Source organism: Fukomys damarensis, unplaced genomic scaffold (assembly GCF_012274545.1).
Source record: "Fukomys damarensis isolate Sample0158 unplaced genomic scaffold, DMR_v1.0_HiC HiC_scaffold_14, whole genome shotgun sequence".
NCBI lineage: Eukaryota > Metazoa > Chordata > Mammalia > Rodentia > Bathyergidae > Fukomys > Fukomys damarensis.
The window spans coordinates 26898417-26909555 of NW_022900926.1; positions in this window are offsets into that span (position 1 = coordinate 26898417).

An 11139-nucleotide genomic window follows, 5' to 3' on the forward strand; every position below is an offset into this window, starting at 1 on the left:
ACTGTGCGCGCCGGCGGGTGGCTGCCGACACCCCGCGGAGACGACGTGGTCGTGACGACCCGGTAGGGGGCGCTGTCCGAGACCCGCAACTCCAGCCACCAGTGAGAGTGTCCCTTTCCGACACTGAGAGGACACTCGCCACCGCCCGATCCCGCCGCACGTGTCTGCGTTTTACTTTTTGTTTTTGGTCCCTCTCCCCAGCACCAAGGTCACTAAAAGCTCCTGGAAACGCCGAAGCCGTTCGTCACCATCAGAAGCAAAGCAACCCTGGCCCACCCACGTGTCCGAGAGGTGTGATCACAGGTACCGTGGTCAGCTGTGCCGCGCACTTCGGCTGGGCTGCCTTTAGCTGCGGAGCGACAGCCTGATCCCCTGTGCGCTGCGTGAGCCACCCTGTGCCTTGGCAGGACATGGGTCCTGGGGCCCCCGGTCTGCTCTGGGCGCGGCTGTCCAGTGGGAGTCCTGCCCTGCCCGGCGTCCCTCCTGGGGTTGCAGGCGACACCCTTGGAATTCCTTACTTACACCCTGTTCCCTTCTCCAAACTCTGGCACCTCAACACAGAGGGACACCTTCCCCACAGTAGGTGACAGAACGGAAATAGTGGTGTTCCTGGCAACTTGAGTTTTATGTGCCTTCTCAAGTGTGTACTTTTAAAACTTTTTTGAATGACTTCTGCTTTTCTTGCTATAAATTCACTGTATTTTCAAGGTGCAAAAATGAGAAAACATGTAAGAGTAGCACGCAAACGGAGAGAGTCACCAGAAATCCCAGCTTCCATAACCACACTGACGTTTTGGTGTGTCTACAGCCGCATTTTTCCCCTCTGCACACGGTTGTGTGAATAGCACTGAACTCATTTTTATATTATTTTATATTATCATATATTATGTATTATTTTGTATCATGCCCCACCCACTAGCACCACTTCTGCGCTCTGCATGTCCCACCCAGGAGCAGGCAAGAAGAGCTGTTGCCTAGGAAGAAAGGGGGTAGGGGGACACCACTCCTCCTTTCTGCTTCCTGAGAAGGACGTTTGTCCACATCAGTGGTTCTCCATGACAGGAGGAAGAGTGGAGGGTGGAGGGCAAGCCCCACTGTCCCCACCTTTCAGGCCAGCATGGTAGGTAGCACCTAGAGACATTTTTGATGTCATATCTAGGGGGTGCAGCTAGCACTTAGTGGATAGACTATCCTACAACTCGTGGGATAGGCCCCAGAAGAAAGAATCAGCCCAAATGTCAGTAGTGCCAGGACTGCAAAATCCAATTCCTCAGCACCTCCTTGGGGGTCCCAAAACCCTGAGGCCCTGATCTGCCTGCAGCATTGCCCAAGATGACAAAAACAGATAGAGCTGGTGACAGAAACAGATAAGAGATTGTAAGCCATGCCTGCAGAAAGAAGAGTATCTGAACAGTGGGCTGTACGGGAAGAGAATGAGTCAGGAGCTGGGTGCCCTGTTTTGTTGCGCGTGGTTCAGGTGTTGGGAGATGTGCCTGGTATGTAAGGCTTGTCTTTTAGGGTGACTCAGGGCCACTTCGCCAAACTTGATGGCAGCAGTTTGATGGCAAAGTCTCAAAGGGACCTTCAACTTCTGGCTTCAACAGTCTCTTTTTTTTACAGGTGCGTGCACAGGCTGCCTCAGTGTCTCTCCATTTCTTAATCACTAAAATTACAAATAATAATGTCTCCCTGCTGCTAGCCCCACTGATGCCTGGGGCACTTTTACACCATTAACTGTAATCCTCACAACTGCCTAGGAAGGGAGAATTGCTCCTCCTACTCCACAGGTGAAGGCCGCCAGTCTGGCAGACTCCAAGACACTTACCTGAAGCCACACGGCGAGCAGAGCCGGTTCCAGAGGAGGAAAGCTCCTGGGCTTTCCTCTCCACTGGGCCTCAGATGTGGCTGCTCATCCTAATCATCATCACTTACAATACTGATGCCAGAGGTTTTGCTCTAAGTGTTCCAGCTGTGTTCAAATGCTGTTCAGCAGGGTCTAATTGCAGTAGAGTCCAAGAATCTTGGACCTGAGCACACCTCTCTCAACCATTCACGGAAATGGTATGAGGCCAGAAAGAGTGCTTCAAGGAATGTTGAGACTTTGGACTAGCTTCCCGGCACCAGCACATACTCTGTGTATGTGTTTCAACCATTCGGATTAGTTTCAAATGAGCATTCTTTCCATCTGAATACTAAGGTTCCAACGTGGTCCATTTAAGATCTGTATTTTCTCACTGCCCTTTCCTCTCTGGATATTTGGAAATTTTAAGCATCAGCCGATAATATACTCAAGAACCACAGGGAGAGGGGCTGGCTGAAACTCACCCAGAGGCTGAGAGCTGCTACCCCAGGCCTAAGGGTGTAAGGCTCTATCTCTCCCAGGAACATTTGCATTTAAGCAGGGATTGGACAATGGAAAGTCCATTGGATGAATAGCACATCAGAAGGTGACATTTCAAGCCAGGTATGGGGGTGCACACCTATAATCCCAGCACACTCTGGGAGGCTGAGACAGAAGGATCATGAGTCTAAGTCCAGCATAGGCAACTTATGACTTAGCAAGACCCTATCTCAAAACAAAAAAATAAAAATAAAAAAGGGCTGGAGACATAGTTGGATGCAAACGCCCTGGATTCAATCCCCAGTACAAAAGTGACAGAAAGGTTGGTGACCAGCCTGGGATGATGGGCTGGCATCTCCACCTTCTGGATTTTTAGCTACACAGGCCTCCCCAAACCTTCTCTCTTCAATCTGTCTACTCATTCCTGTTAAAAAGAGAGTCTCAAATCCGAGACAAGGGAGCTAACGTACATAATACTTTAAGCAGCCTGTTCTACTGAGCAGGACATATTTTCTGCATTTTTGTCTAACTCTGAATAGTGAGAGCACTTTGACCTTCATGGGTCAATGAAATTTCATAGACTAGGTCACTAGCCTCAGAGTGGCTCAGAGTGCTGGTGGGCACACGTCCCAGCTCTGACTTGGGGTCCCTATCTCCCGCTCCCAGACTGCCCCACTCTGCTGCTGGCCTCTTTTCCTGGGCCACTGGGTCACTGCTCACTGCTCAGGTCAGCTCTTTCAAGCCTGGCCTCCATGTCCCGGCATCCCTTGCCTAGGACAAGCAATGTTTCTTTTACCTTGCAACTTCACACTTTCTAGATAAATCTCCAAAATTCACATCTCTTGAACAGCCCTATTTTACTCAACCTGTTCAGGGATTTAGTAGGGCTGTATTGCTCTATTTTTACTTTGTTTTTATGTCTCCACATTCTGCAAGATCTACTTTGATGGGAGTTTTTATATTTAAAAAGGTTTGATCTATTCTGCGAGTGAGTCTGTGTATGCCTGTGGTCACACGAGGCTTTCTGCGGCGGTGATGGATGTGGTTGAGGATGCAGAGATGATGGTGCTGTTGGTGATAGAGATGAAGGACTGGTACCCATGGAGCTGGTGATGGTGTGGGTGGCGGTTGTGACAGCACGGGGGTGTTGGTAGTAACGGCGCTGATGATACTGGTACTGGAAAGTACTGCTAGTGATGAAATTGGTGTGGATAGGTTGGTGATGGGGCTGTGCTGCTTCCGGATCATTTTCCCCACGTCCCTGAACTCCACACCCCGAAGGTCTGCCCTGGAATCACACATGCTCCTGCGCACAGACTCGGGTGAGTGCATATCTGAGCTGCCAAAATTTACAAAACTAACAGTTTTAAAATAAAAACAGGGTTAAACTATTAGGATCATCTACATTAGAAAAAATAAATGAACCACCCAAATAACCACCTGTAGTTATAGGCAATTAACACGATTCTGGGAGGACTTCAGTGAGAGATAATGGAAAAGCTGATTAGAAATGAGCCAGGGCTGATGAGGGAGGTCACAGCAGTCCCTAAGCTCTGTAGGAGAAGCCCAAGCTTGGCTGTTTGATGCTGGCTGCTTCGAGGCATGTGGATCTCTTCCCACACCAGCCCGGGGGCCAGGAGGAAAGGGTGGGCTGAACTCACTACTCAGTGTAGTCCCTGCAGCTTCAGAACCAAAAGATGGCTGAAAATAAACCAGCAGATGGGCAAAGAAAAGCAGGACAGGAAGGGCACAGAGGGGCGGTTCCTACGAGAACAAGTGGAAAACAGCACTGACCTGAAGGAAACCCGGACAGACAAGACTGAAGACAGCCAGGGACCCTGGGAGACAGAGGCCACAGCTGCCTGGGTTTCTGTTCTCTTGCAACAAGGAACCTCAATACTCCATGCGCTCGGGGTCTCGAGCAGCACCCCCGCTTTGCATACCTGTGTTCTACTTTTGCCTTCCTCTCAGTTTTGTTTTAACCACTCTCCTGAGTCTTTTAGATATATTTTAAATTTCAGTGTTTGCTTTTTCAAATCATTTTCCCAACAAGTCAGACTGTAAGCAAAAAGACTAACATGCACATCCCTCATGCTTCAAATGCTGAGCTTACACCACGAGCTGGCTCACTTCCCCAGGTGAGTCAGGGTGCAGGTGGAGCTCAAATGACCTTTGAAAGCTGCCTTGAGTTTCTCAGCTTCTGCAGGGTGGCTGTGCACTCCCCAATCTGCCCCATGGTCACCAGCCTCAGATCTTCTTTGTCATGTCCGTGGGCCTCCTGATGTTCGTTGGGATGGGAGCATCTGCTTTCTGGCCCTGTTCAGGTCTCAAAAGATTTCTCTGAACTTAAAGTTTCCCTAGTTTTGAGACCTGGGGGATTTTATCTTCTTGCTCAGTCTGGGTACATGGTGCACCCCACCCCACAGGCTTCACTCCTTGGAGCACAGAGAGGGCTCCTCTGGGGAGCAGCTTGGGGAGGACACAGGGGCACAGCTCTTGTCTTGTCGCACGGGTCTTGCAGTAATGCATGTGTGAGCGAGAATGGGGTAGTTCATGTGCACACATTTAAAGCCACAATCTGATGTCATAGCCGAGAGCATCGGTCCCAGCTCCAGGCTACTGGTGGTGACCCTGTCTCCCCTCCTCATACTGGGTGTGTGATTGACTCTGCCTTTCTGAAATCACAACTCTCACCTGTCAGGTGAGATGAACTTCATTCATGGGGTTACTGCAAGTATTTAGAGATAACAGATTTAATGTGCTTAGCTCAGCACGGGGAACGATGCAAATTATGAGACGATCATTGTCACTGTTATTATTGTTGTTATTATTTCCCTTGGGGATCAGTCTGCCATTGGTCTAATAGCCTGCTGGAGAAATTGCCCATTAGTATTTTGATCAGAGATCAGAGTGGGGGCTGTTAGAAGACACAGAAGCCTGGTAACCAGGAAACTTGTCCTGTATGATCCTACATCCAGATCTCACTGCCCAGTAACCTGTCATCCAGTCTTGCCAAGCCTGTCCCCATGGGCACCATGGAACTCATGCCAGATAGACCTGGTACAGAAAAGTCCAGCCCTGGGCTGAGGTGGAGAATGACTTTTGTCACATACTGTTTCTTGTGCCCACTCTAGTGCTCATGTGTCCTACTGCTGCTGCCCGCCCCTCTTGAAAACCTTTCTTTACTTGGGAACATCCCAGTGTTATGTGTCTCAGCTTCTTGGCATAGAAAGTGGGACTCCCACTCACAGCTCCCATTGGGCTGGGCCTCGGGCTCCACCCTCCAGACGCTACTGCAGTGGTATTGGCTCAGAGGTGGGCATTTGCAGGATTGGGCACAGGAGGAGGCTACTGCACCCAGTTTGGATGACCCCAGAGGCTTGGGCTGCTGAATCGCAGCTGCCTGCTCCTCTTTCTGTGTAGGGGTGACACTGGTGATCAGCTTTCCCAGCCCAATCCATGATCCTGTGCATCGCCTAATGCACTTGAATAATTCCCTTTCTGCCTCAATTTGTCAGGCTGCACTCTGCTCTCAGAACCAAGCCGAGCCTCAGTTTACCAAGATCCCCAAGCACAGCCTGGTATCTTTACCGGTACACACACATCTTCTCATTCCATTCTCATGAAGCCTTGGTTAGAAGCCACTGGCTTAAAAGATCCCAGCTGCCTCAGATGGCTCTCAGATCAGGTTGTTTGGGACCAGTGTTGAACCTCTTCTGCAGAGTCAGTAATTTCTTTTTATCCCCCGACCTAAAATCCACTGTAGACTTTGCCTGAAAGAGACCAGACACTGAAGCAGGCACTGGGGCTCATGCGATCACAAAAGTGCTCCGTGGGACCCCCAATAGCTGGATCCCAGCCTTCTCTCTCTCTCTGCCTAGAGCCAAGCAGGTCTGAAGCAGGAAGCGCAGGGCCTTAGATGGTGGCAGAGAGGAGTGGGCACCTCACTAGGTCTGCCAGCCAGGGCCCAGGGAGCCAGGTTAGAGCCATCTCCAGCTGCCTGTGCATCATCACGCAGCCCCTTGGAGGACACTGAGCTCAGAGGACACTATTTGAAACAGGGCGTGTGGGGGGAGGTGCTCTCCGGGGTGTTGTCTCAGCTCCTAATTGTATTAAAGCATTTGAGCTGCACACTAAGTGAGCAGCACCCAATTAATCCCATCTTCAGAGAGGCCAGGGCCGGTGCACCAAAGGGACAGCTGTATGTTCTCATTTCTTCTCCTTCAGATGACCCTTGTTGCCAATAAAACCACAGAATATTTAACTCTTGCTGTGAGCAATGCTTGTCATCTCCTTAATTACCTCCTCCAAGTCAAAGCAGAGTCTTCGTTCTAGAATCAGATGAATGGTTTGTGCTCTTCGCTCATTTATCTGCTCATTTGTTTAACTTGTGTTTCCTCAGCCCACACTCTGTGCTGGATGCTGTCTCTCAAGTGTGAAATTCCTTTTGTTCCATGGACAAGGTGGCCCTGCTCACTGGAACCTGCAAAGTTGTGGGGCTTGGGTGGGGGCCAAACCAGAAAACAAATGCCCAGAATGGAGAAGGTGGTTTGACCACCTGAGGGCAGGTTTTGGGAGAGAACAGGACTGAACAGGAAGGGACGTGAGAAGAAGCTGCTTTGGGTCTATTTTGCAAGGAGAACTGATAAATTGGCCTGAGGGAGAGAACAGGAAATCCCAGAGTTCAGCTTGATGTCTGCAAATCCTGAATGTCCGATAGAAAACCCACCCTGAGTATGAAACAGGCCACCATCTCCTACGGAAAAAGTGCCTTTCGAAGCAGATGCCCTTTCTCTCTCCTCACTGAAAGCCTATTCCAGTGCATGACCGGCCGCGATGCTTGTTAGGAGACTCCTCACAGTCAGAGGCCGTGTTGCCAGATGCTAAATCTCCCCCATAAGAAATCTGAAGACAAAATTGCAGCAGTCACTGTCCAAAACCAATATGTACAAAACCAGCACAGAGCCCTGTCAGAGCAGCAGGTGTCGCAGCAGTAAACACTGGAGCTCAGCGTGTTGACTTTGGCAACGCTCACGCGTGTCTTGTCATGGAAAGAGAGTTTATCGAAATTAAGACCTGGGACTAAATGGCTCCACAGGCTGCTCTCTCCTCTGGCTGTCCGCAGTGATGGAGTACAGGAAGGCAAGTGTGGCCATTGCTAGCATGCAGGGTATGTCATGGTATACACGTTTTCTGATTTCTTTCTCTCAACAACTCCGTGAAAGAGTATGATAGGCCTATTTTTCAAATGCTGACAATGAGGCTCAGAGAAGCCTAGGGATTTGCTCAGGATCACACAGACAACTAAAGGATGCCCAAATTTAAAAGGGCAAAGGTCCTGTTACCTGCCTACCAACTTCCAACCCCATTTTCCTAGCTAATAGGGCATAAGTTTTTATAGAAATCTGTTTGACCCCAGGGAATAAATTATGATTGGTCACAAGACTCTTGTTTCCTTTTACAGGGGATGTTTAGAAGAGCATATGACCCATTCTGGCCAATGAGTTGGAAGATAAAACCATGGGATTCTGGGAAAGGGTTTCTCCCTTACTAAAAGTTGGTGGTGGCAGGAAGAATTAAAGACAACTGACATTGTGAAATAGGAAGAAAAGGTCTAAAAGTGTAGGGGGAGTGGGAAGGGTAGGTGAAAGGAAATAAGGGAAAAGAAAAAAATATGAGAAAATGAAAAAATGGAAATAAAGTATTTGTAAATAGGGAAGGGAGGAGGGGGTGAAGGGAGAGCAGGGGTAAGGGGAAAAAATGAGAACCAAGACCTGTCATGTAAAGGTACAGGATCCCAATAATGAGTGTAACTGTATTGTATACCTAAAATGTACCAATAAACTCAATGAGAAAAAAAATAAAGACAAATATTCCTAAATCCACCGCTCCATCCTTGCCTGTGGAATGTTGTGTAGAATAAGGAGAGTGACCAATAGCAGTCTCCTTAGATTCATGAGGTGACAAGGACAACTGTGGCCAACAGACTAAAAAGGGAAAATGGAAGCTTAGAACATGCCCAGGTCCAGAATGATGTCACTGACTATCAACCCAACCTCAGGACTGCCTACCTCCAGACATCTTGTTGAGTAAGTAATAAATATCCCTGTGTTGAAGCCACTGTTATAAGGTTTTTTAGCTGAAAACCTCTTTATTAATTCTAGATGGCATAACCTTAAAGCCCAAAATCTTTTTCCTCCCATATTCTGATGTTTGCGCAGGAATCAATGTCATATGATGCCCACTGTCAATCTAATGCCCAACAATATATCAGATTTAGTAACTGCAAGGAAAATTGTCAGTCTAAAGGAGAGATGGAGAATTCAGTAAAATCAGAAATCTGGCTCTGGCCATAATTGTTCTTGGCATGAATCCTAGGATGATGAAACTTCAAAGCTGGAATGGACCAAAAATACCATCTGATCCAACCTCATTTTACAGAGGATGAAAATGAGACTTTGAGAGGCCAAGTGCCTTGTACAGAGGCTCCCAGACAGCGTCAGCCCGGACATGGAGACTCAGTTTTCCCAGCTGGCTCTCAGCCAAGCCAGCTGCCCCTCCCTCTCCACTCAAACTCTACATCACTTTGCCCAAACTTTGGCCAATCACCTCAAAACAACAACATAAAACAATTTTTAAAAAAGTGGAAAGAGAGAAAGAAAGAGACTGGTTCTCAACTATATACTTGTGACAGGATAAACTGTGGTGCCAGTTAACTGAAATGTCTAGATCTCTGTTGTGTGAAGTAAAACTCTCTCCCAATGTTAATATGCAAACATAACCAGAAAATATTGAAAACCTAAAGATGTAGTGGAAGAGGTCGTGGGGATCAAGTTCTTGGCTTTTTGGGTTAAAATCAAATCTGGAATCTCATCACAGAGAATCATCTTGAACTGCCTCAAAAGGAAGCTAGTTTGGAAATTGAGAAGCTAAGTTTTGCAAGGCCTCCTGTGAGAATGTGTGGCATCAGCAACATATTGGGAAGCGAAGACATGAAAGGTCAGCTCACCCTACTTCAGAGGATGTCAATTACCCAGGCTAACAGAGTGGGAGCTTAGGTGTTGGAGAATCCCATAGAAGGGGACTGATGTCCAGGTAGAAGTCACAGGAGGTAATCAAGGAGGAAACTCAAAACTATTCTCAGGGGAGTCAGAGAGGGAGGATACTATGCACCCCCAAGATAGGCTTCAGGAATCTGAGCACAGAAGGCTTGAGCCTGCTTCCTCTATGGAAGTCTGGGAGAATCCATGCTCTGTGGACTGGAAATATAGAGTGGAGATGTTTTCCCAATGGAAGAGGAAAGACAGGACTGGCTGACATTCCTGTCTCTCACAACTCCTGGGAACTTCTACAGAGCAGCCACATTCCTGATGCCCCAAGAAGACATGGGTACCAGTGGAGAGACAGAGAGCAAGCAGCTCCAGGGCACCAGGATGAGAGGCAGAGCCGCAGGTATCACAGTGACTTATCAGGCTGGAGCCACTCCAGAGCCACGGCCTCCTCCCACCCTATCAGGGAGAGCAGCACTAGCCATTGGATCTCACTAGGAATAGATGTCAAAAACGGGCCAGGAGCAGAGGACTTTATATCCCCTCAGAGGCTAGTGCCAAAAGGGCCACTGAATTGCTGTATAAAAATAACAAACAGCCATTTAGCTCACGAGTCCAAAATGATGCTCTCACGTGCCTGTCGAAGCTGTACATTGTTTTCCCACACATCTGAGAGTGCCGGCCGCTCTAGGATGACTTTGACCACACCTGGGATGACCCAACTCTGCTGCACCTGTCTCTGTCTTTTCCTGGAACTGGCAGGCTGGCCCGGGCACGTCCATCTTGGCAAGGACAAAGGGCCAAACCAAGCAAGCCTAACCACATGGCACAGTGCAAGCTTCAAACTGCTTCGCATATGTTAATATCCCATTGGCCAAACTGAGTCCCCCAGTGGAGGCTGGAGATGAGGTAGGCAGGGAAAGATTCTTATGAGTCTTATGATTCATTTGCCACCCTAGGAAAGCCATCGCCCACCCAGCAGCCCCTGAAATGAGATACCATCAAAGGAAAGGGGAGACAACCCTGATTTTAACTGATCTTCAGCACAGTTGGTAGATCCTGAAATTGACTGAATTCTTCTGAAATTGATTAGCTTAGGTTTCCTGTCATTAGGCAGAAACGGGGTTTAGGATGAAGCTAAGTTTAATTATAGACAAATAAAGTTATGGTTTTGCTCGTGTAATTTGTGAATGCAATTTGCATCCACATTCTTTAAGCCAAAGGTTGAAAACCACAGAAAAAGTCCTAGGCTGGAGCTCAGAGGTAGAGTGTGAGTGCTTAGCATATGCAAAACCTCAGTTGGATCCCCAGCACCGAAACCAAAACTGAAACAAAACCACATAAAACCCCTGAACAATGAACAAGTCAGCCCTAACTACTGCAGAAGCCAATCTCCTGAATACTTCCAAGCAAACCAGAAAGTGACCTCCAGAGCTGACATGGGTCTCTCGAACAATTAGAGAGTGGATGAAGACTGATTAAAACACCCAGGTTTGGCCCACCGCGTGGACTCTGGAAAGGGTATCCAGGAGCCGACCCCTTCCCTAGACTACCACCCTCCTAACGGGAGCTTCAAACGTAAAATACCACTCATCTGGCTAGAATAGCCTTCTAGGTCAAGGCAAAAAAATAACATTTAAATGCTTGTTGTTGAATGAATAATGTTAACCCAGTTCTAGGGTCTCACCTGCCAGGTGAGAGTGGCTCAGTTTAGGGACTGTTGGGACACCAAACTAAATAGGGACATTC